The sequence below is a fragment of the Mesocricetus auratus genome, unplaced genomic scaffold, assembly GCF_017639785.1.
Source record: "Mesocricetus auratus isolate SY011 unplaced genomic scaffold, BCM_Maur_2.0 Super-Scaffold_100707, whole genome shotgun sequence".
Lineage (NCBI taxonomy): Eukaryota > Metazoa > Chordata > Mammalia > Rodentia > Cricetidae > Mesocricetus > Mesocricetus auratus.
Genome location: NW_024429269.1, coordinates 9,461,094 through 9,486,348, shown reverse-complemented (window position 1 = coordinate 9,486,348; position 25,255 = coordinate 9,461,094). Strand labels below are relative to the sequence as shown.

The 25,255-nt window shown below is 42.4% G+C and overlaps 1 long non-coding RNA gene across 1 annotated transcript; it reads left to right on the top strand.

Annotated features, from left to right (window-relative positions):
* Positions 1-18,632: 18,632 nt before the first annotated feature.
* Positions 18,633-24,818, top strand: LOC121137885. Its single transcript, XR_005875155.1, has 2 exons — positions 18,633-18,671; positions 24,400-24,818. It is a non-coding gene; the product is annotated as an uncharacterized LOC121137885 (long non-coding RNA).
* The last annotated feature ends 437 nt before the right edge of the window (positions 24,819-25,255 follow it).

The window sequence follows — 25,255 nt, the reverse complement described above, 5'->3', positions numbered from 1 at the left end:
TGGAGAAGTAAAGATGGATTCAACATGACTTGGGAAATAAGCAAGTAGCTTAGAAGAAGAGGAGGGGGCCTGGGAACCAGGAGAGACAGCTTGACAGCAGACAGAAGTGATCAAACATTCAGACAGAGGAGAAAACTGAGATCCTCAGCTATGGCCAAAAGATACAACCCAAACCAACTGCACCAAAACTAGACTTAAAGGACATGGCATATTACATAGACTTTTCCCATCACAAGATGTAAGCTAATCTACTTTGCTAAAAGCAAACACACTTCACCCTTGAGAGACTATTAAGTGCCCTGAAAAGGATCTGGGGCTCACTTCGTAAGACACATTTCATCAGATATTTAGAATTTTCTCTGTAGAACCTCTGGCCTTTAGTGTTTTTCATTTTCTCATTCTTCTGCGATAATGAGAACCACATTCGCTCAGGGAAAAAGTCACAGCATAACATATTACCAGCCCTGATATTCACAGGCAGATGCTCGCACATCCTTTTCACCATTAGATAAGGGAGTCAAAGGTTTAGCAACAAAGCCTTCATGAACAAAATTTTTAATAAATAAAACCATGACCTGAATAAGCTTTAAGTTGTTTTATCCCTTGCAATTTCTGAAAGTCATTACACCTGTTTGTCTGTAATGTTGCTATGCTAATTTCAGTGGTGTTGCATTTATTTGTTTTGCACCAGGCAGGTGCGTGTGTGCCAGAGTGTACACATGGAGATCAGAGGTAGGAGTAAAATCCGTGGAGTTAACTATGGGAGTCAATTCTCTCCTTTCATCGTGTGACTCCTAGGACTGAGATACAGAACACTAAGGTTGATGGCAGGTTCCTTTAACCTCTGAACCTTCTCACTTTTGGTTTCAGGATTTTGGAAAATATCTTAAACGATCTGTAAAATTACTATGTAGCTGCCATGTAGCAAAGCTATCCAACGTTCAGTGTTCTTGAATAGAGGCCCAGCATTGCTCTGGTGCCATCACAGTGAATGTATCTGTTCTCCAAAATTAGAAAGTGAGTTCTCATCAGAGTAAGGATTGACTGCAACCCACAGTATGGATTCTTTCACTAATATTGACTCATGGAATGAAAAATCTTTCTGAAGAAATAATACATCTGAAAATTCTATGATTTCAAAAAATGGGAGGGGAGGATTAATAAAAGAAATGAAATGTTAACTTGAGTTATCATTGCTTGCTTTGTTTGAAAGTTCTATCACACAGGTGCTCTTAAAAGATATCTGATGTTGAATGTGGAATCCCAGGAGCTGCTGTTTGTCTTATTTTTACTTGGTCACCTCTTTAAATGTTATTTCTCGAAATCCTTTCTTGTGGTGGATGAGTTCATCTCTTTCTTCTCCATTCACCACTTTTGCTGTGCAGACTAAGCCCCTATCTTCATCTGCTCACATAAACTATGTTCCCAAACTTCTCAGTCACCCTACAAATTCTAGCTACAGAATTTCCACAGCATGCGCATGCCCAGCCACAATGTGCTCCTGCTCAAGAGACCTCACAGTGTTCTGAAATCCATGATTAGATCTAAACTGAACCCAAACCACAGACATCTAAACCCTGAACTTCAGCATTAAATATAGGAAAGGCATAATGGATATATAAGAAGCCAGGGCTACCCAGTGACTAGGCATTCCTATTGCACTGACTCACTTTGGAAATCTGAATTCTGTGGAGAGTAGTGTTATAACCTGAATTGTTCTTTTTTTCTTGTATTTAAAACTATGTCAAGTTATTCTATTATAATATTATTTGATGTATAAACTATATTGCTATACATCAAATCAAGTATGTTTGTAGTTTTGTGTTCATTTGTTTTGCTTTATTTTCAGAAGAAAATCAAGAAGCTAGGGCTGGAGGTTAGATGAATAAAATCTTAAATAATCAGTCAACATATTTTCCTCCATTTGGTTAGGCAATGACCACTTATCACACATGGTTCTTCCTCGATGTGGTTAGGCAATGGCCAAGTATCACACGTGGTTCTTTGTTCTTTGTTAGGTCAATGGTACAGGTTTTAGAAAAGTTAATCTTGATTTGACACTTGGCATGAATTAGACAGTTGTGTTCCTGGAAGTCATAAGCCCAATGACTGAACAACTGTAGTGATTTTTGATAGTAGTAATGTCTGAGCCATGGTGATGGTGGTAGAAATGGGGAAGAAAGGAGAAATGTGGGTTATTCAGAATTTTGTCTTTGATGGTAGGCAGAGAATCAGAAAGGACAATAATGAGTTCAAACAGAGTCTGGTTAGATTTGCAGATTTTAATTAGAAATAGAGAAATATATTTCTTAGTTTTACCATCAGAGGTAGAAATAGTAAGTTCTAAATAATAGTAGATTTAAACCTTCTAGGAATAAAAAGTGATTAGGAGTTTTATTTTCCAATGGGCTTGAGTAAAACAAATTTAGTGATGTACTAGCCACAAAGACAGCTGGTAGAAGCTGTGACTGACTGTCCACTCCTGGCTTCAGTCTCTGCCTTGTGACCTCTTTCTATGTCTTCCAAACAAGTGCCAGCTACATCACACCTTATTAGAGAGATCATATTATCTACAAAGGGGCAAAATCATCAAAACATTACAGTAGCTGTCATAGGAAATGAAACACACTAGCAGGGAATTTCCATTGGACACAGACTCAAGGTTTCCCACATGTGCTAGACACCAGGGTTTAGGACATATCAGGTTCTGCAGTCTCAAGGCATCTCATGTTGATTATCCTGGGCCACTTTCTCAGCTGGCAGGTTCTATGCTATGAGTGCTGTTACCAGAGTGACTTCCCAGTCTGCTACTTCATGCTCTACTGATATAGTAAACATCAGAAATATGCACCACAGCCTTCCCCTCAGCTGGCTAGTTTTAAGGGCTTGCAAATTGAAAGGACTACATGGCTTTGGACAGCTGTTCCCATGTTGTTTCTAACTGAATGTGACACGCAGACTTCTAGACATTTCGGCGTATTGCCTCTTCTTTTGAGTACGACTTAAGGTCAAGTCCACCTACAACTTCATGTAAATATCATTAGGCTATGTATGCTACAGGCAAAGAAGATCTACTGTTTGGAATAGTAAGTAAAATGTTTAACTGTTTCGAGCCATAAGTCATAGTGGTTCACTGGGACTTGCCAGCTCAGTGGTCAGACAGTAAGGAGGTATTCATTGGAAATGAGTAAGATGGGAGAGAACAGGGAAGGCTGGCCTTGACTTTTCTGTCTTCTCTCCCATGTTAGACTCAAACCATATACATGAGATGGGCAGGTCACAGGCCCAGCCTGGTGGCGCTTGTGGTGTGCAAGCCTATTCTGTGGAACAATTAAAGGCCAAAAAGCTGTTTTTAGAAAGAAAAAACTCCCGGGACTTTGCTGTGGCCTTTAACTTAGTCAACTAAAGCAGCATCGCACAAATGAAAGGAAGCTGCCCAAGGCCGCTTACCTTGAAAGCAATTCTTTGCTAGCAGGGGTAGGAGGTGTGTTGTGATAGTCTTCAAAGACTGTTCTAAACAAACTTAACATAGACATTGTAGAGTCTAGTGGGACACATGCCTTGAGGGTACACTGTTGGATCTCTGTATTTATTTGATAAAATTTTTTTGATTATTTGGGAAATTCACATATGCATCCCAACACCGTTCATTTTCCAGTTCTTCCATGTCCACCCTCTGCCCTGTACCCTCCCTGGCATAATAAAATTTAAAAAATTAAAAAACCCACTTTACTCCTCCATATTGTCCACCTCTCTATCACGTATCCACTTATGGTGGTAGTATTGGGAGCTGCTGTGTGCCTTGAAGTACACCTTTTACTCAAACAGCTTTTCTTGTTTCATTGTTCATTTCAATGAGTCACTGGTCTGTTACAAGGCTTCCGGCTTCTGCTGCACCTTCAATACTGGACCCTCACCAAAACATCTGTTGGATATCCTACTGTTGCCTTGAGTCATAGAGATCCTGAAGCTATGGTTCTGTAGAACTAGTCCCTTCATGTGATCTAATGAGCCATTGATGGAGTATGTTGGGGTGGGCCAACTCAAAACCCCTGGATGTGGGCCTGGGTGGAAGCTGAGTTGGTCAGTGTTGTACCTCAGCTGGGACCCCCTCTCAGGAGAGGGGCAGAACCAGCAAGTCTCCTGGGCCAGCTCTCCTTGGTCCCTGCATTCAGGTCGGCTCAATGCAGCTGTCAAAGGACAGGGTCATCTTCCCCATATGTGGCAGCCAGTGAGGGGGAACCCCCCCCTCCCATGCCACTTTGGCCAACTCTCCTGTGAGGGGTGGGATTAGCTTTACCAGTGCCAGAGAGGGGTCGTGCCTACTCATCAGCATCCTCAGACATCAACACGGCTTTAGGCAGAAGTCCAGACCATGGGCATCCTCATGGTTTTTGGTGGTAACACAAACCACATACATAAGTAGACCCTGGCTTGTTGAGGCCATGGATCCAGACATAGTTCTTGGCTGAAGCTCAGGCCTGGATGTCACCATGGCCTCAGGTGGTCGTGTAGGCCTCTCAGATAAGTATGGCACCATTGGCAGCATTGCCCTCAGACCTCAACTGGATATATTAACCATGTTTAAAGATAGGCCCGATGCCCAGGAGTAGGCAGTCAACACAAAATGAACTCAATGGTATTTTTGTAGAATCTTGTCTCTTACAGCTTTGTTTGGACATCCTTTGTCTTATTGTATTCTGCTCACATATTTTATACAGCAGATTTTTTTTCTTGTTTTTGTAGGAGTATTTTGTGTATGTGTGTTTGAGTTGTTTTGTTTGTGGATTTGTTTTTTAAAAGATAGTGAGAAAGGAAGAACACAGACTTGGACAAGTAGGGAGTGAGGGAGGACCTGGGAAGAGTTAGGAGAGGGGCAATGTGTGATTAGATTATACTGTATGAAAAAATGTCTTTCTATTTAAAAGAAAATACATGCACATACCTCTTAAAATGTACTGGCTGATGATACAGTGACTATTTTCTATGGTATGAGGTGTGAATAACTCATGTTTTGTTTACATCAGTATTTTCCTTGGTTTGAAATGGATAATTTAAAGGTCCCCTGGGGTAAAATGATTCCACCAAAACCCAGTGCTGAGTTTGGAAAGCAGAGGCTGGGAGAGAATGGTTAATAGTGTTTGATTACCTAAGGAGGATCTCATATTGCCTTGGTACTTGGTTTCCACATAACTGATCATGAGCTGCCTAACACCTGACTCAGGGATAATAAACAGCTATGACTCAGCCACATTTCAATCAATTACAGGCAGACACTGGAGCAGACCACATCTAAAAAGGCAAATGCCTGCTGGAACCAATCAGGCAACCCCTGTGTTTTATTTACATGGTTTTTGTACCCACACTGCCTGGATGCTTGTGGAGTTCTCCAGACCTTTAGTCCAGATGCTGTGAACTGAAATTGTTCTAACGTTTGGGACAGGAGCTCGTTGGAGTCTTAACTATTTTTGCAAATACGTAGAGCACTGTCTTGAGGATGGGTCCCATGTATTAGCACAGGATTCCTTTATATTTTGCAGATACTGTCCACATAGCCTGGAGCAATTTGGTTACTATTCTGAGTGTGTCTGTGTTTTGACTGTGGCATGTCACATGAGGTCATAATTGAATTCTTCACATGTGATGTTATGCTACCACCCAAAGTTCCAGATTCCAGTGTGTTTAGGATTTGGGGATGTTCAGCTTGTATTGTGAAGGATATATGTAAGGGTGGTAGGGTATGGCTTTGGAGAAATTGTGATGATTGTGATGATTACACAAATTCTTTCCAAAGGAAGCTGACCTGGAGGGATTCTCTGGGAAACAGGCTTTCTTTTAAGAGTATTTCTGACACCAAACATAGGGTTTTCCTCTTCTGACATATGCTTTTATTATTCTGAAGTTTGGAAAATGAGTGCAGTCTGGCCTTATATATATTGTCATAATTATATATGACAATATGGGACCCAAATTTTAAGTCTATCATTGACATAATAATGACCCAGACCCTAGGGGATCAAAAGTCTTGGGAAATCTTGATCAATGGCAGGAGAGCCTGATGTCCAGGTCAGCTCTGAAGACTTGGTTAGGGACGGCCAAAGTCTACAATACCAAGAGGAAGAAACCTTCAGTGTTATATTTTCACTATGATGCTTATGGTTTGGTCAGAGTTGACTTCCAAAGGCTCATGTGGAGGACTTGGTCATTTGTACTAACCTCTTCAAAGGGAAGTGAATGGGTCATGAAGGTTCTGACTTCTCCAGCGGGTTACTACATCATCCCATCCACATATTGTAATCTGATGGACTTTGGGGAGTTGATGGTAACTCAGGACATTTCACTTCACTGACAGCATGTTCAGGACAATGTTAATTTACCAAGAAACTTGTTTGTGAAGTAGCCAAATGATATCCCCAGTACTTCATAACCATTGGCTTTCCTTGTATTAACAAATTTAAAGATATCAACCTTATACAAGTAAACACTCATAAAAATGTATTGCTTTTATTTTGAAAAATGGTTTCCTTTTATAACCCTGGATAGCCTAGAACTCACTAAATAGACTGTCTTCAAGCTTGCAGTAATTTCCCTACCTGTCAAATGCTGGGCTAGAGGCATGATTCACCATGCCCAGCTCAAATTTGTTAATAAATGAATATAGTATTATTATTATTATTGAATAGGTGATTAGAAAATTAATTAAATAGTTTTACTCAAAATATGCATAAACTTAAAGAAAATGTTTTTAGGTTCCTGCAGAATTTTTATCATCTCAGTGAAAGAGAGAAGCATGCAGAGCTGACATGGTCTTAATTAACCATTACATTTGTAATATAAGTGAACATAAGTCTTGTTCCAGGGCCTTTTGGAGTAATGAGGAGATAGCCAGAGACCAGAGTCTGTCCTCAAGTTTAATCTTATAGGAAATCTGCACCAGCTAGAGTGAGGTTCTCCAAAGCCTAGAAATCCAGGGAAAGACTGGACCAAGAACAAACACATCCCAGTTACCCTCTCCAAAGGGACAGCTCAGAAGACTGTGTTGGTGAGAGAAGAGAAAGTACAGACACTTAGGGCAGCTAGAGCTGGTTCCCAGCTATATGTTTGGGGTCCATGAGCAACCCATTGTTCAGGTCAGCTATTTCTGTGAGTTTCTCCAGCCTGGTCTTGACCCCTTTGCTCATCCCAACTCCCTCTTTGCAACTGAATTCCAGAGTTTAGCTCAGTGTTTAGCTGTGGGGGTTTGCTTCTGCTTCCATCAGCTACTAGATGAAGGCTCTAGGATGGCATATAAGGTAGTCATCAATCTCATTATCAGGAAGGGCATTTAAGGTAGCCTCTCCACAATTTGCTTTGATTCTTAGTTGGGGTCATCCTTATAGATCTCTGGACATTTCCTTAGTGCCAGATTTCTCTTTAAACCTATAATGGCTCCTTCTATTATGGTATCTCTTTCCTTGTTCTCCTCTATTCTTCCCCTGACTCAATCTTCCTGTTCTCTACTGTCCTCCTCTCCCTTACTTTTCTCCCCTTCTCTTTCTTCTAACTCCCTCTCCCCTTCCCCCATGCTCCCAATTAGCTCAGAAGATCTCATCTCAATACCCTTATCTGGGGGACCATGTATGTCTCTCTCTTAGGGTCCTCCTTGTTTCCTAGCTTCTCTGGTGCTGTGGATTGTAGGCTGGTACTCATTTGTTCTATGTCTAAAATCCATATATGAGTGAGTACATATCATATGCATCTTTTTGTGACTGGGTTACCTCACTAAGGATGGTTTCTTCTAGTTCCATCCATTTGCCTGCGAATTTTAAGATTCCATTGTTTTTTCCTCTGAGTAGTACTCCATTGTGTAAATGCACCACATTTTCTTCATCCATTCTTCGGTTGAGGGACATCTAGGTTGCTTCCAGGTTCTAGCTACTACAAATAATGCTGTTATGAACATGGTTGAACATATGTCTTTGTTGTATGAATGTGCATCTTTTGGGTATATGCCTAAGAGTGGGGTTGCTGGATCTTATGGTAGACTGATTCCCATTTTCTTGAGGAACTGTCATACTTATTTCCAAAGTGACTGTATGAGTTTGCACTCCCAACAGCAGTGGAGGAGTGTTCCTCTTTCTCCACATCCTCTCCAGCATAAACTGTCATTGGTGGTTTTGATTTTAGCCATTCTGACAGGAGTAAGACAGTAGCTCAGAGTTGTTTTGATTTGCATTTCCTGGCTGGCTAATTTTGTTGAGCATTTTCTTGTGTGTCTCTCAGCCATTTTAGACTCCTCTATTGAGAATTTTTAATTGGATTATTTGGTGTTTTGGAGACTAGCTTCTTGAATTCTTTGTATAATTTGGAGATTAACCCTCTGTCAGATGTGGGGTTGTTGAATATCTTTTCCCAATCTGTGGGTTGCCCTTTTGTTTTGTTGCCTGTGTCCTTTGCCTTACAAAAGCTTCTCAGTTTCAGGAGGTCCCATTTGTTAATTGTCGATCTCAGTGTCTGTGCTACTGGTGTTATGCCCAGGGAGCAGTTTCCTTTTAAATACATTCCACAAGTTTACAGCAAGGGTATTTTCAAGAATGAGGTACAAAACAAAGTCAGCGATAACCAAGCACTCTAAGCAAAAGCCAGTGCTAGAGCACGAGAGGGAGGACAGCTGAGACCTAGGAGCAGATCATCGAACTTTAACGGCTGAGCTGACAATGAACTGTGCTTACGTCTTTAAAATTGCTAGGTCTTAGGGTTGGAAACATGGTTAAGAGCCCACACTGTCCTCACAGATAAACCCTGTTTTGTTCCCAGCTCCCACATCAGGCAGGTTGCAATCACCTGTAACTACTGTAACTACAACTCCCTCTTCTGGACTCCTGGGCTCCAACACACATGTGTGCACGCACACACGCATGCGCGCGTGCACACACACACACACACACACACACACAATAAATAAATAAATAAACTTTAAAACACAAATGGTAAAAAATTTCTAGGTCTTAAGGGTTTAGAGTATTTTTGGGAAAATAGAAAGTTGTATGAAGTAATTTAACAAGTCTGAAAAAGAGCAAATAAAAAATGTAAAATTAAAAAGTACAAAGGTGTGAACTGCAAAAGAGAGCACACTGATTATAGTAGGTGTGCAGTGACACAAAAATGACCCTGATAAGGAAAGTAACCACATCACAAGATGTTCAAGAAGAAAAAGAAACAATGATAGCCATAATACCGTCTTCACCCAGGCTGCATGCAGTGGTTTGTTCAAGCCTTTGCATTATTAGTTAGCTGGGGTCAAATGTATTATTTATAATTTATGATTGGATGGGAGATTTCTAAGGGTACAGCTAATACAAACGAGAAAACACAGCATTAAACAATGGAAATAAACCAAATTTTAAGTAATGTATTTTTTAAAAATCAAACAAATACAAAATGCAACAATTACAGGTAATGAGGCCAAGGAAAAAAACCTCCCAACTAAATTGTTTTATATTTCTTTTTATGGACAATATTTTCTCATATAATATACTCTGGTCACAGCTTCCCCTCCCTGAGCTCCTCTCTGATAACACTCACTCACATAACTCCAATCCTTCTTTCTCTCTCTCTCTAGAAAACAACGTATTGAAAATAAGTGAAACACATGAAGATGTGGACTAAGATATGCAGGTCCTCAACTGTCCTTGTATCAGTTGACTACCTGATCAAGCATTGATGTGGGCCACAGTCACCAACAGTTCTCACTGCCTGGAGCTGAACCCTGGTCAGTTAACTAGACTTGGTCCAGATAGGTGTCTTGAGTGAAATGAATGGTGTGCAACTGCAACTGACTCACTTGTAGAGGGGTCAGTCATTCCTATGACAGATAACAGCATGTCTAGATGTGAAACCATCCCCCCACGATGAAGACACCCACCAACATCTGCAAATGACAGCTGTCAAATTTGCCGGCATGGCCTGCACCAGTCTGGCATTTAACATTTGTTGTTGTTGTTGTTGTTGTTTTTGAGACAAGGTTTCTCTGTATAGTTCTGTAGACCAGGCTGGCCTTGAACTCACAGAGATCCCCCTGCCTCTGGCCCCCAAGTGCTGGGATTAAAAGTGTGCACTACCACTGCCTGGCTGACATTTATCATTTTTATCTGACTCAGTGGGAATGTAGACAACTTTACTAGACACTTATGATTTGTTGAGCACAAGGGACTCCCAGCCTGTACTGTGAGGTAGACAGTCCATGGTGCCTGCTTGTATTTCAATATGGACTTTTCTCTTTTATTTGCAATTCTGTTTGTCATGGCATTGCTACGGGAGTAGATAGAAGCTTAAAGCAAAAATAATGATGAACAAAGTTGGGTGAAGGAGGAGAGAGAGGAAAGAAATAGGGAAGAGGACAGAGAAGGGGGATGAAGAAGAAAAGTAGAGAGCAAAAGGAAAGGAGGGGAGGGTACAAAGGAGGGGAGGGGGAGGGGAGAGGAGAGGGGGAGGGGGTGGAAAGGAGAGGAGGACAGGAGAGGAGAGGAGGGGAGGGAAGGGGAGAGGAGAGGAGAGATCAATCCACAATGATTGTAGTTGAAAATGTTAACTCATCTCTTAGTAGTTGGCAGGATCTTCAGGGGGAAAAAAAACCTTATGGGCTTATATGCATAAGTAGCTGAGTACATATAAATGTCAAATAAATTATTCCATTTCTATTTACTGCAGAAATAAGTTCTTTTAAATGGAATGGAACTTTAAAACATGTTTATATAAATCCTGCTTTCATCTGCAGAACTGAAAAGACAACCTAGCAAGCACGGTGCATGCAGAGACGTCCAATAAATACTGCAGCCCTACTGTTCCCGGGGAGAGTGGCAAACCTGATCCTGTGGAGCACACAGTACAGCACCGAGCAGTTTGGGAGGCCTGCAGCTCACAGTGACCATAACAAGCAGGGCCATTTCCAAAGGCAGAAAGGAAATAACAAGTGGGAGTGAGTCTGCAAAAATAGCATTGGAGCAAGTACAGGAAGTAGAGCCCTAAGAAGGAATGCATTCTGGGAGGAAGAGAGAAAGAAAACAAATGAATTCTTGCTTTGATTTTTTGTTTTATTTTTAAAATGTGTGTGTGTGTTATGTGTGTGTGAGAGAGAGTGAGAGAGAGAGAGAGAGAGAGAGAGAGAGAGAGAGAGAGAGAGAGAGAGAGAGAGAGAGAGAGAGAGAGAGACTATAGACCTTCATGTGCACTGGCTGAGAAACACTGAACACAATTGACTTGGACAAGTTCCTAATTTGATTCTCTGCTTCTGTGATAAAATGCTGACCAAAAGCAAGTTAGGTTGGAAAGGGCTGATTTCACCTCACAACCTCAGGTCACACTCCATCTCTGAGGGAAGTCACAGAAGGATCTCAAGGCCGTAACCTGGAGATGGGAACTGAAGAAGAGACCACTGCGGAATGCTGCTTACTGGCTTGTTCACCATGGTGTATACAGCCTTCTCATACAACCCACTTGCCTAGAGGTGTCCCTGCCCACAGTGGGCTGGCTGTGCCCACACATATATAAATCATTCATCAAGAAAACACCCCGTAGGCTTGCTTACAGGCCAGTCTGATGGAGGCATTCCACCCTTAACTTTCCCTCTTCCCAGATGACCCCAACTTGTGTCCAGCTGACAAAATGGAAAGCTCAGGCAATGACCATTTTATTAAAAAAAGTTATTCCTTTCAACTCTGCTATTCCATGCAACAAGAATAAAAAATGAACGCAACAGAAGAGCTCTCATTAAAAAATCAGACAACAATAAAAGTTTTTTAAAAAGTTTCCTCTAAATAAACCAGGCTCCATAAAGAAAGAAAAAAAGAGAGAGAAAGAAAGAAAGAAAGGAAAGAAAGAACCAAATAACAGATGCTATATTCAGGATAAAGGAAACAGCATTGTATACCATTATAAATATGTGAACTAGATCAGCAACTGTAGAAATCAGTGTGAATACTCTTGAAAAAGCTAAAATTAAAAATACCCTAAGATCCAGGACTACTGCTCCTGGGTCCATACCCAGGAGAATCAAAGCCAGTATTCCATAGAGACACTGGCTCATCTGCATTCATCACAATAGAAGCTATGCAGCCATCCTACATATCCATTAAAGGAGGGATGGAGGAAGAACGTGCAGTGTATGCAACCAATGGGTCACAATTCAGCCATAAAGAAAGATGGAATTATGGTGGGGAAATGGATGAACTACAGGTGATTGTGTTGAGGGAAGCCAAGCCTGGAAGACAGAGACTGCAGAGTATGGATTCAAAAGCCTTAACATCAGTGGGAGTGTATTTATTTGTGAGGAAGAAGGGGACCAGAGAGAAGAGGGAGTGGTCGGCAATATTGGAATTGAAGAGGAATGAAGAACACCACACAAATGCATGAGGATGTCATTCTGAAAGCTGTCGTTTTCATAATAAATGCTCACTGTTATGATAAACAAGAGTGCGCTGTCATTTTTCATAATAAATGCTCACTGGTATGATGAACAAAAGCGCGCTGTGAACCAGGCACTGCTCTAATCCAATAGTTTTAAGGTGGAAACTGGAGGACAAAGACCTTACAGTCAACCTGAGCAACATAGACCCTGTCTTTAAAAAGAACTAAAGGCTTCCTATATGTTAACCACAGTCTGTTCAGCTAATACCTATAATAAAAAAGATTATTATTCTTCATGCAGTGTTGGGGATGGGATCCAGGACCTCATGCTGGGAAGTACTGTGCACTGAGCTGCCTCTCCTGTCCAGGACAGACTCTCCTTGCCCCCATCAGCCAGCTGAAGCTCTGTATTCATTTAGGTCAAAAGAACCCAAATGGAAAAGTCATACCTGTGGGTGATTCAAGTTTTATTATTTAAATTAGAAGCAAGCTTGCTTTACACATCAATTCCAGTTCCCTCACCCTCCTCTCCTCCCCTGACCCCTACCAACCTCCTATCTCATTCTCTTTATGCTGCCCAGGGAGGATGCGGCCTTCCATTGGGGATCTTCAAAGTCTGTCATATCATTTGGAGCAGGGCCTTTGCTCTCTCCCAACTGTCTAGGCTGAGAGGGTATCTCTCTATGGGGAATGGGCTCCCAAAGTTCATTCGTAAACTAGGGATAAATATCGATCCACTAACAGAGGCCCCACAGATTGCCCAGGCCTCCTAATTGATACCCAGCTTCAGGAGGTCTGGGTCAGTCCTATGCTGGTTTCCCAGCTATCAGTATGGGATCCATGAGCTCCCACTTGTTCAGGTCAGCTGCTTCTATGGATTTCTCCAGCCTGGTCTTGACCCCTTTGCTCATCACTCCTCCTTCTCTGCAACTGGCTTCCAGGAGTTCAGTTCGGTGTTTACTTGTGGGTGTCTGCCTCTGCTTCCATCAGCCACTGGATGAAGGCTCTAGGATGGCATATAAGGTAGTTATCAATCTCATTATCAGGGAAGGGCATTTAAGGTAGCCTCTCCACTATTGCTTAGATTGCCAGTTGGCGTCATCCTTGTAGATCTCTGGAAATCTCCCTAGTGCCAGATCTCTCCTCAAACCTATAATGGCTCCCTCTATTATGATATCTCTCATCCTGCTCTCCTCTATTCTTCCCCTGACTCAAACGTCCTCTCCCATGTCCTCCTCTCCTCTTCCCCCCCTCTTCTTCTCCCAGCTCCCTCTCCCCTCCCCCAAGCTCTCAATCCACTCAGGAGATCCTGTCCCTTTCTCCTTCTCCAGGGTACCATGCATGTTTCTTTTTGGGTCCTCACTGTCTCACAGCCTCTCTGGTAGTGTGGATTGTAGGATGGAAATCCTCTGCTCCATGTCTAAAATCCATATATGAGTGAGTACATGCCATGTTTGTCTTTTTGTGACTGGGTTACCTCAGTCAGGATGGTTTCAAATAATGCTGCTATAAACATAGTGGAACAGAGATGCCCTTGCTGTATGAATGTGCATCTTTTGGGTATATGCCTAAGAGTGGTGACAATTACATCTTAACAGTGTTTCAGGACTAGCATATTAGGTCTGCTCATAGGTTGAACAAAATAATGCGAGCTGCTGGCCAAATTTACTCAGCTCAGAGTTCTGAAGCCACCCTCACACAGACATCAGGGGGAACTCATTTCACACTTCTATAAAATTAATTTTGATTGTTTTCAAGGATTAGTCAACACAAAACAAAGTGGAAATGGTACCCCAGCTATAGAAACTCCGTGGGCTGGAGAAAATCAGTCTCAAAAGCGCTGTGTCTCTGAATTAAGAAAGAGGACCAGGTCCTGCCAGGGCTTAGCTAAGCTGACCCTGAGTCTACAAACATATTTAAGACGATCAGCTTCTGCAATTGAGGCACTTGCCGAAGTCTGGTGGAGGCAGATTTGGCTGCTGGAGGAGCCAATGCAAAGTCCATGTGCTCTTAATTCTGTCATTTCTCACACTTAGCTCAAAGCATCCTGTTTCACGCAGGAGCAAGCCTCGTGTCTGCACTGGATCTCCTTTGCAGCACTCAGCCAGTGTCAGCAAAGGCAGGTCTGTGCCGCAGTACCAAGGTCAACACTAGCCACCCTTGCTGCTCTTCATAGTAACCTCTATTGCAATGACAACACCTCACATACATTTCACCTATTTAGTAACTTCACAGGCCTAGGCAGTTGTGTGTTACATATTTTAGATTATGCCTTGAGAGTCAAACATACCTTTACTTGTAGAGATAGTTCACACTCACTGCTCTATAGTATTGTGCTGTGTAGACATATCATAATGTATCTGCTTGGTATCCAATTGATAGGCAATAGCATTAACTATTTAGGCCTGTTGTAGAGAGTGTCACTGTGAATTTTTAAGCTTATATATTTTTAAGAAACCTATCTGTTACCCTTATTCATAGTCTAGAGACTTTTCTAGAATGGAGTTATTGGGACTATATGTGTGCAGTGTGTGTGAATGTGTGTGTCTATGCACGTGTGCATGTATGAGAATGTGAGTTTGTGTACATGTGTGTTCAGACTTAATACTGTCAAATCACTTGACAAAGCTATGAAAATCCCCACCAGTGGGGAATGTGTCCCTCTTGCCGGTGTCCTTGCCAGCAATGTGGCGTTTCCTTGTTTCCATAGCAACTGTTTAAATCAGCCTTGAGTGTCTTCCTCAAAATTCCCTTTGCTGTTTGTGACTTGCACATTTTCACATAACTTTTCTATGAAACTGCAAACTTTGGGTAAACCCGCTGTGCTGTAGGCTGGAATCGCTTGACTCTGAAGGTCAATGTGGGGAGAGTGGACCTGTGTCTGAGGCTGACGTGCAGGGATCACAAAACTGCTCTCAGTCATGCTCCTTAGTTGGTACAGAGGGCATGCATGTGCCTTGCTGGGGTAATAACTATTTGTCTTATACCACAGTGTGCAACATTCTAGTTCTTATATTATTCATATGAATAACACTTTAATCTTTTATCAAGAGCTTCTTTTGCCAAATTTAATTTTTCTAATGTTCATATTTTGTCTACAGATTTTTGAGATTTTCTTTCTTCAAAATAATTTGTCTCTAAATATTGACATATTCTGTATTTCCTTTAAGCCATTACCACCCCTTACATGTCCTTTCTTTGACATATGATGAATACACACGGTGACACAATGTCCTTATCGTCTTCCATATTTGGGAAGAACTGCTATTCATCATTTGGTACAGCAGTCAAGGAAATTCCGTTATAATCCTACTTTGCCAATAGCTTTAAAAATTTTTCAGTTGAGTTTTATGAGATGAGTTCTTCTGCTCTCTGCAAATACAACAACGTACCCTAAATGACAAGCCCAAGTTGAACACTGCATCCACTGTGTGTGTGTGTGTGTGTGTGTGTGTGCATATTTATGCACACTCATCCATAAGTGCAGAGACATGTAGAGGCCATAGAAGTGCATTATATTTTCAAAGCTTGAGTTATAGGCAATTGTGTGTAGCCTGTTGTGAGTGTTAGAAACTGAACCTGGTCCCCTAAAAGAGCAATTCCTACCTCCCAACTCTACTCCTTATTTTTAACAATATTTAATTTTCATAGTGCTTTACTTAGTTTTTTTTCTGAGACAGGGTTTCTTTGTGTAACACCTCTAGCTCTTCTGGAACTCGTTCTGTAGACCAGGCTGACCACAAACTCATAGAGATCCGCCTACCTCTACCTCCTGAGTGCTGGGATTAAAGGCAAGCACTGCCACTGCCAGGCTAACTTAGAATTTTCATGAGAGTTTGTACTGTAATTTGTTTTTATATGCCTTTTTCAATTTCACATTAAGCTTGTCTTGTATAATGTATTTATAAGGGCCTACATTTTCCCTATTCTCTGAAAGAGATTCTGTTTTACTGTTTATAAAATCACAAACACAAGTAAAGCTTTGTGGTCCACCCATTGTTGTGTCTTCCTCTCCTACCCTTGCTTGTTAGCTTTGGTTCACTTGACACAAACTAGAGATACCTGAGAAGAGGCACACTCAGTTGAAGAACTTCCTTCCTCCATCAGATTGGCCTGTGGACATGTCTGTGGGGTACATCTAGTCACAACACATAGGAAATTAACAACAGACCAAAGTATCAGTTCCACCTGAGTCCAGCTTGGTGAGTCAGTGTATTGTAATCACCATGGGCTAAGGGTTGTTTACAGGAGCAGGGACAACTCCCGAGGCAGCTGGCCGTGTCACTCAGCATGGATGGCAACTCATGAATGCTGCAACCCTGGAGTCTTCTGCAGTGCAGCCGTACAGGTGAGTCTCTTTCCTTAGCAGATGCCTAGTATTTATATAATGATAGTGACCGGCTTGTGAAGCTTGTAAATTTCCACATCACACTGTGGCATTTGTTGACTTCCTGTCTCAAGCATCCTGGAGAGAAAACTTGAGTGGGAGAAAACTGCTGTGTGACAAAGAGTGATAGGCTGGAGACAAAGCACTGTGGAAGAGAGGCAGACATCTTACAGCGTAGCAAACATGACAAATGCCTCTCGGCATGAGGTCTGATGGCACCGTTGCTGGTGTAGACCACTGACACCATGGCATGAGAATGGCGGCTCGCTCTGGGTCCTTCTCTCCCAAAGGCATGACACCATGGGATTGTGAAAGGAACATCGGCTGCATCCATGGGAAACAGCTCACACACATGAAGAGTGCTCCTAAAACCCAAAGATAAGACGTGCCAGAGATGTTCACTTCTACCATTGTATGAGGAGAAATACGAACTACATATAATGTCCTGTATCCAGTTGGGATCCTGGGACAGAAACAGATTAAGAGACTCTCAATAAGGTGTGACTTTTAAACTAGTAGCCTATGACTGTTGTACATTAGCATTCTACATAAAACAAGACATCAATGGTGTGGGAAGACAAGTATAATCTGCATGAGAAGTTGCTGTTATACCCGCACAACTTTTCTGTGAAGGAAGGTGATTCTACAGTAAAGAAAACTTTATATTTCAAAAATGAGCTTTCTCCTACCCTTTGAAGGGGAACTGGGTAAGATAATGTCCATTTTCCTTAGTCCTGGCACACATAGCCTAGAGCACATAACTGTGTAGATGGTGACCAGGCTACACTAAGTGTCTCATGGCTTGTTGACCTAGAACTTTGCTAATGATCAGCAAGCCTGAATAAATTGAACATATATATATATATGCATATATATATATGAGATAATACCAAACCAGACAAGATAAATCTGTACTCTGTACTTACTATTTCATTTATTTTCCTTCTATTGTGATATGTAATGAATTTGATAAGACTTTATCAATAGTTTATTGATAATTAATTTATAATTAATAATAATCTATTACAATATAGGAGCTGAGTTGATGGCTTAGAGGTTAAGAGTGCATGCTGCCCTTACAGAGCGAGCACCTTGGTTCAGTTCCCAGCAGCCTGGTCAGGAGCCTGGCCAGGAAACTTATAACTGCCTCTAACTCCAGCTATCCTGTTCTGACCCCCACAGGCACCTGCACTCACATGCATGTACCTCCACAAGGACATGCATGCACACACATAAATAAAAAATCAATTAAATGGTGCATTACAAAGATATATAAAAGGTTGGACTACATGTTATCATGAGGTAATTTAATTGTCATTTCCTAGTAGGACTCTCCCTATGTAGAGCAGCTGCTAAATCTTTTAAGTCGTCTATTTTGTCTATGTAGATGTTTGTGCATTCCAATGGCACAATTTAACCAGAGAGGTTTTGCATCTGCTTCTGAAAGCCTCGTTGCAGCAGTCAGGTGTGTGGAGCACTCCTCTAACCCCATCGGAAGGCTGGGGCAGGAGGGAGGACCTGGCTTTAAGGATGCTGTTCTGTGGAAAGGGACATCAGTGTAGGCAAAAAATGGCACAAATGATGATTTTTAAAGTCCTGATTGTAGGAGGAAGTCTGATGCCGCCATTAAACATGTGACTTATTAGAGGCGCATACAGATGAGGTAATAAAAGGGCGGTTTACCACACCGCTAACCACACCCACTTTAGGCAGGACTAAAGACGTATACGTACGTAGGCGGAACTACGTCACTAGCCAGGCCCACTTTTGGGCATGGCTGGGGCGTTACAGGGGGGAAGGCATAAAAGACAGCACACAGGAAGTCTCGCTCTCTTTTCCTGGAGTTCGGCTTCCAGTTCGGCAGACGAAAACTCCTTGTCTCCTCTGGGTTTGGTATCTTGTGAGTAATTTCTACATTAAATACTTAGATTTACTTTCAGTAATTGTGTGTCGCGTATCGTTACAGCGTCCATTAAAGCCAACACCTGATATCGAAAAATGCCTGTACTCTTCTCTCATAGGCCAGGGTTTGTCTCCTTCCCAAATTCCCATCTCATTGGTTTAGGATGCAAAGCTTTGTCTAACGAATATTTTGAGGTGTTGGGACTCCCCCCTTTCCGACTGTGGCCTCGGTCATGTAGCAGGCTGTCTATAAGTCTCCAACTCTCAGAGTTCTAGGACAAGCAGGCATCAGCCACCAGTTAGGGAGGGTGGGGGCTAATGCCTCCTGTTTGTCTGTGACTCTGAGGGGTTCTAAGCCCACCTCATACTCTGAGTGGACAATCACACACTATTCCTCATACCTGGGCTACATAGAAAGGCCTTTTTTGAATGAATAAATAAAATAAATAAATTTAAAAATTGTTTTCTATTAAGTACTCCCCTGTGATCACCGAGGCAACTATTTTGCAAATAGAAACTCCAACGACGTTGTCACAGTATGGCAACTTATGCTTTCATCATGTTCAGGCACAACATTCTCCAGTTAGGTTTCAATCAACTTCATAATTGTCAAAAATCATTTTAAGAAAAACTATAGGACTATTTAAAGTTAAAATAAACATGCTAAATAAAAAGCATGCTTTGTTTTAGGATGCTAAAAATGAAGATCTATAATGTTATTGTATGTACAAAATGACAGTCATTTCTGTTGCTAGGTCTGTGGTTACAGCCAGGACACTCTGGACCCCCATGCCATTTTGTGTCTTTGTGGTTTAAATAAAGAGGTCACCTAGTGAAATTCCCATGTCATGAGAATAACACGACTCAAGAGGAGTCACAACTCACTAAGTTCAATGTAGCATTAATTTTAAAAATCCCAGATCATCTCTTTAAGAGCATGGGGTATTACTTTATCTACTGTAAGACATTTGAATAATTTACTAAAGGAGTGTGTGTGTGTGTGTGTGTGTGTGTGTGCGCGCGCATGTGCTCCCTTCTAGAAAAAGATTCCTCAAACAGAGAGTCCCCTGAGAATCCTAAACACAAAGATGCTAACATGTTATACAATTTAACATTTGGAATGAACGTTCAGTGCCAAGTTCAAACCGTCAATATTTCTGGAAAAGAAAATAGACATTATAATAGGACAGTTCACTTTCTTGGCACAGGTTATCAAAAGAGTAGCTTAAGAAATTATGCAGCCTGTAACAACTTAACATCAGAAATAGAAATAACCCAGATTCAAAAATAACTTACAGACCCATCAATCAATCAAACGAGATACTACTGAAAAAAGAGACCTAAATGTCTTAGTCATGACACAGAGGCCTATTTTCAGGGTGGGCACTTTAGAGAAGTCCTGTGTGTAGTCGTCATCAGGCCTCATGACAGGCTATGCACCTGTGGGAGGAAAGATGGTGATGGCCCACACAGACACTGCAGCCTACATCTCCAGCATGGAGTGTCGGTGAGCAGGGTCAATTTCAGACAACTACAGCCATCCACGGAGCCTCAGGTACACAGGCCACACAACTGTACCCTAAGTAAACACAGAATTCAAGGCCCACATCTTACGTCTGGACTTGGAAACAAAAGAATGGCCACTGGTTCAACAAGGGGAAGAAAAGATGATGTCAAGAGCCCAGAATACAAAGCTAACTGCTAGACACTTGAGTCACACAAGGGCCTGTCACCTCTGTGTCCTCCTCGGACACTGTGCTTCCTGCTAAGATGTGAATGCCCATTTCAGCTCTGAGGGGACACTGGTGTGACATGTTGAATTGCCTTAGCCGGAGCCCTGTTGACAGGCCTTTTGGGGTTTAATCTGGCAGGAAAGTGCCTTCCTAACAAGAATAAAGCTCTGGCTTTGATCCTCAGTACTGGTGGATAAACAAATAGATATATCAGGCCATACTGACACCTGCAAGGTGACAAGGCAGTGTGTCAGACAGTAGTGGCATGGCTGAACACAAAATGTGTGCCTGAGGTCCAGGCAGTTTGTGAGGAATAAAGGAGGATGAGAAGCCAAAGTTTCTTCCAGCTCTCCGGAAGAGTGTGGTGCCACCTGTTTTCATGGGCCTCTCTGTGAGCTCTGAGGATGAAGAACCAGTTTGGACCTTTCTCTCCAGGCATCCTGACGTGTAGTGAATCAGCCACAGGCATGTTTCTGATGGCCATTGACTTGAGTATTACTGCGTGAGTACATGCACACGCTTGCATGTCATGCATATAGATCATTTTTGTTCTCTCAGCTGACAGAGTTTTGTCCAGGTCCTGGTGTCTGAAGGGCACTTGATCCCTGGAGGGAGCATGAATGGCTTGAATGTACTGAGGGGACGGGGATGGGGGGACTCCCATGGGAGCAGGTGGCAGAGGAGGAATCCTGCCAGAAGTCAGGTCTCAGCTCTTGACAGATTACACTAAATTAATGTCCATCCAGAATGAAATAGAACAGAACAGAGGCTTACCCTAAAGTGAGGCTTGTTTTCAAATCATCCTTGGCTATTTGTAAGTACACAGCCTTAAACATACAGCCGAAATAAAGACACATCACCACAAACAAACCATGACCATTTGGGAAATTTCAAGTTGTCCCTGTCAGATGCTACCGTTGTCATCTGCAGAGGCTGTGGCAGCCCAAAGCTAAATAAACCTGGACATGGAATGTCTCTGAGTCAGGGTCACTGCCCACTGAGCCACTCCAGAGGCTAACCAAGGTCAAGCAGCAGCTGCCCAGGATGAATCATTGGCTCCGCCCTCACTGCTTCAGGCTCCCTCCTGCTCTCCAGTCTCTTCCCGCTGTCTGCCTCCCCATATCAGGCTGATGCTGTTTGCACCCAGGCCTGACGCCTTTCAGGACCCAGTCTGTACCTACTAGGTACACAGTGGGGCCACCACCCCACCCCCAGTCATACTTTCTGGGCTCCATTATGCACATCTCAGGGTCTTTCCTTACACAACAGATTCTGAAGGGTTCTCAGTGTCCACTTGACTTACCCAGCTGATGGCTGAACTTTTCTCTGTAGCTGAATTCTCCTCCGTAGGCTTAGAAGCCCGTTAATGAGCTCAGGCCTGACCTTTGGGCTGCGAGCAATCCTAGCCGGTCTAGCCCGACACACTCCAAACCCCCCACCCTCCCCCAGAGTGGCTGCCTTCTAAGGATCTCTCCTCCTGTCAGCTTCCACGCGCACTTTAAAAAGCCTGACTCCCATGGCTTCCCAAATGCACCCAGTGCTAGAGTCTGAGCCAGGTCACTCTTCTCTGGTAAGCCCTTTCTTGCCCCGCCCTCTGTCACCATTCTAGGTTAACACATAGGGCATATTCAAGCTTTCCCTGACTGAATATCATCATACTTGATTCCAGCTCTGGCATAAGCTCCTGCCTGGGGGATTCGAATATGCTCTGCTCTCTGGCTAGTTCCTCATGCCACTCTTCCTGACACGCATGGGCTCCAGTATGGCCTTCATGACTCCTCACCTAAGAATGACCCACGTTCAGCCTGTGGTGCCTGGGTTGTTACTTCACTTGTGTATATATGTCCCCTCAGCTAACCTGTGTCTTCTATGTGACAAGGCTCACATTTACTATGTTGTTAAGCAATGCCTGGCATCTATCTAGCTTACTTGACTGAATCTTAATTCATGTTTGTCATAAAACTACACTGGGTATAGGTACATGGATGGATATGTCTTACTTATGGGAAAGATACTGAGAAATACAGCAGCAGCCAACAGAGTTACGGAAGTACGCACAACAGATGGCTTGCTACACAATTAACTGTCCAAACACACACTTCAAAACACTTCATGCTCCAAATATTCATGTACAAATGTAAAGAAAAATTGTACAATCATTCTGGTGGAAAGTCACAACCAGGCCAAAGTAAAAATAAATCATCACTGGAGAAAATTACTACCTATCCAGTGGAAAAACAATATTTTTAGCGTGTCAGTTCTATATACTCCAGCATTCACTTTATCTATGTTCAAATAGATCTTCAGGAAGGTGCTTTTGGGCAACAACAAGATATGTACATACATACATGTATATTAGACATTTTTGAAAAAATTCTGGGAAAGGACAGTCACATAGGGAGTAAGTCTAACTATATATTAATGTGAATTACTTATTTTGTATTAAATAGAATTGGTTAAGTTTGTGTTGCTGTACCAACATACCTGAGAAACCTACTTCATAAGTGAAAATGGTTGATTTTTCAATGATTGTTTCAGTATTTCAGGCTGCGTTCACTTGGCCTGTCACTCTGAGCTTTCTCAACACTGTACACCATGGTAGGGGCCATATGGTAGACCAGGCTTGCTCACCTGATGGCACCTAAGAAGCAAAGACAGAGAAAGAGGAAAAATAGGGTCAATGTCCCAAAGTCCCTTCCCAGGGAATAATTATAATGACTTGGATCCTCCCATTCTCAAAGATTCTGCAAACTCTCCAACAAGTACCACAGGCTACCCCTCAAGATCTCATCATATAAGCCCTGGGGATGTTTAAAATCCAAACTGTTTCAGGGTAGCATTAGAAGTCTACCAGCATGCCATCTGTAAAAATAGACTGAGGCATTCAAAAGCACTAAATAGAAGAACACTTGGCATTTTATCTCTTCTCTGAGGAAGCAGAGAGTGCAATGTACAGAGAGCGTGATGAAACTTTAGAATCATCCTCCATCCCTGTGCCTCGGCCATTGTATTTTTCTCCCAGGTGATAACCACTGCTACCAGGTTGTGTGACTCCTCCACAGCTGTCCTGTGAGCACTTCTCTGCTTCTACCCATGATAGCAGGCACACCCAGAGCTTCTCTGTGCTTTGCTTTCTGTTTTACTCCACACCATTCCTGAGGAACCAGCCCCTGTCTGGGTAGTTCAGTAACTCTGCGGAGCCCCCACTGAGTGGATGGTCCACCAGCCACCCAGCCCGCCTCTTCTGAGTGCGTCTGTGCACTGCCACGGCTGTTCTGCTACGTATACCTACTCAGTGAGAACAGAATCCTACACATATAGGCACCGCTGCCTTATAAGATGTCACGGTTATAACTTGGATGTTAAGTAGTTCTCACGGAAGATTCATAACTGAAAGGCTTGCCTCACAGCTGGTGCTGTTATCATGGTGGGGTGTCAGGGATGAGGAGGACTGAAGTTCCTTTCTCAGGCACAAACTCTGACCAAAATGTAGTTATGTAACTTTGGAAAGGTAAAGGCATGAAGTAACAGCTAAGGAGGAATGTCCTCCAGGGAAAACAAGATCACAAAGACCGAGAAGTGTGGAAGAAGAAACTGTTATAAAGAGGTCAAAAAGACTGCTTAAGCCAGTGTTTCTCAACCTTCCTAATGCTGCGACCCTTTAATACAGTTTCTCATGTTGTGCTGACCCCAACCATAAAATTACTTTCCTTGCTATTTCATAACTGTAATTTTACTACTGTTATGAAACATAATGTAAACATCTGTTTCCTGATGGCCTCAGGAGACCCTTGTGAAAGGGTCATTCAATCTCCAAAAGAGGTCATGACCTATAGGTTGAGAACCCCTGGCTTCATTAAGCACTGTTTGGAAGATTGTCTTTAATAACTGGTTAATGGTATATGAACAGCAGTGACCAAAAGAAAAATTACTCATTTCTGAAGTGAGCGCAGAGTGCTATATGTCTCTATCTCCTATTGCTTTCCTTTCCAGGTCCCTGAAGTGCCCACAGCTGTGCTGGCTACGGCAGTGGTGGTTCCATGAGGGCAATCACATCATCATGTCATAGCGTGATCCACTCGTCAATGGATTAATCCTCAAACAAGCCAAAAGCTCGATGAACTATTAAGAGCTCCAGATTTGGAGGATGTGGGTTCTAGCAGACAACCTTTGGAGCCGTTTCCCCCTCCTCCTTCCTCCCTGCTCTCCAGCAAAGGTTAGCAACTGCTCCATCACACCATAGGCCCAGAAGCAAGGAAAGCAGGCAACCATGAACTGAAATCTCAAAGCCATGAGTAAAAACACCCCTTTACTCCTCTAGGCTGTCAGAGGTTTTTGTCATTGTAATGAAAAGCTAACGTGCACTTGCAAATACGCATACATGTGTGTAAAATATAGTGCTATACATGTCATCTAACTAGTTTTCATGAGGAATTAATCACAAGATGCAATCAAATGGTAAAACCTTACTTGAAATTGCATAAGACTTGAATATGATCTATGTCCAACTACCTACATACTTCAAATCTTTCTAAGTTACTTACACTTTGTAGTGAAATGCATGCATTATGTAAACAGTTGGCATCATTTGAGGACTCCTAAGAAGAAAATGGTCTGGATGTGTTCAATATATGTGCAACTGTTTGGTGAAATCTTAAGATGCAGATCTGCTTCTCCTGCTCTTTGCTCTCTGCTCACCATGAGGAAAGCATGGTCTCTTGCCACACGCTTGCACTGTGATGTACCACCTCACTAAAGGACCGAAAGCAACTGCCCCATAGACTAAAACCTAGGAAATCACAAAGCCCAACAAACTTTTCTTTTTATAAGTTGTTTATCTCAAGTATTT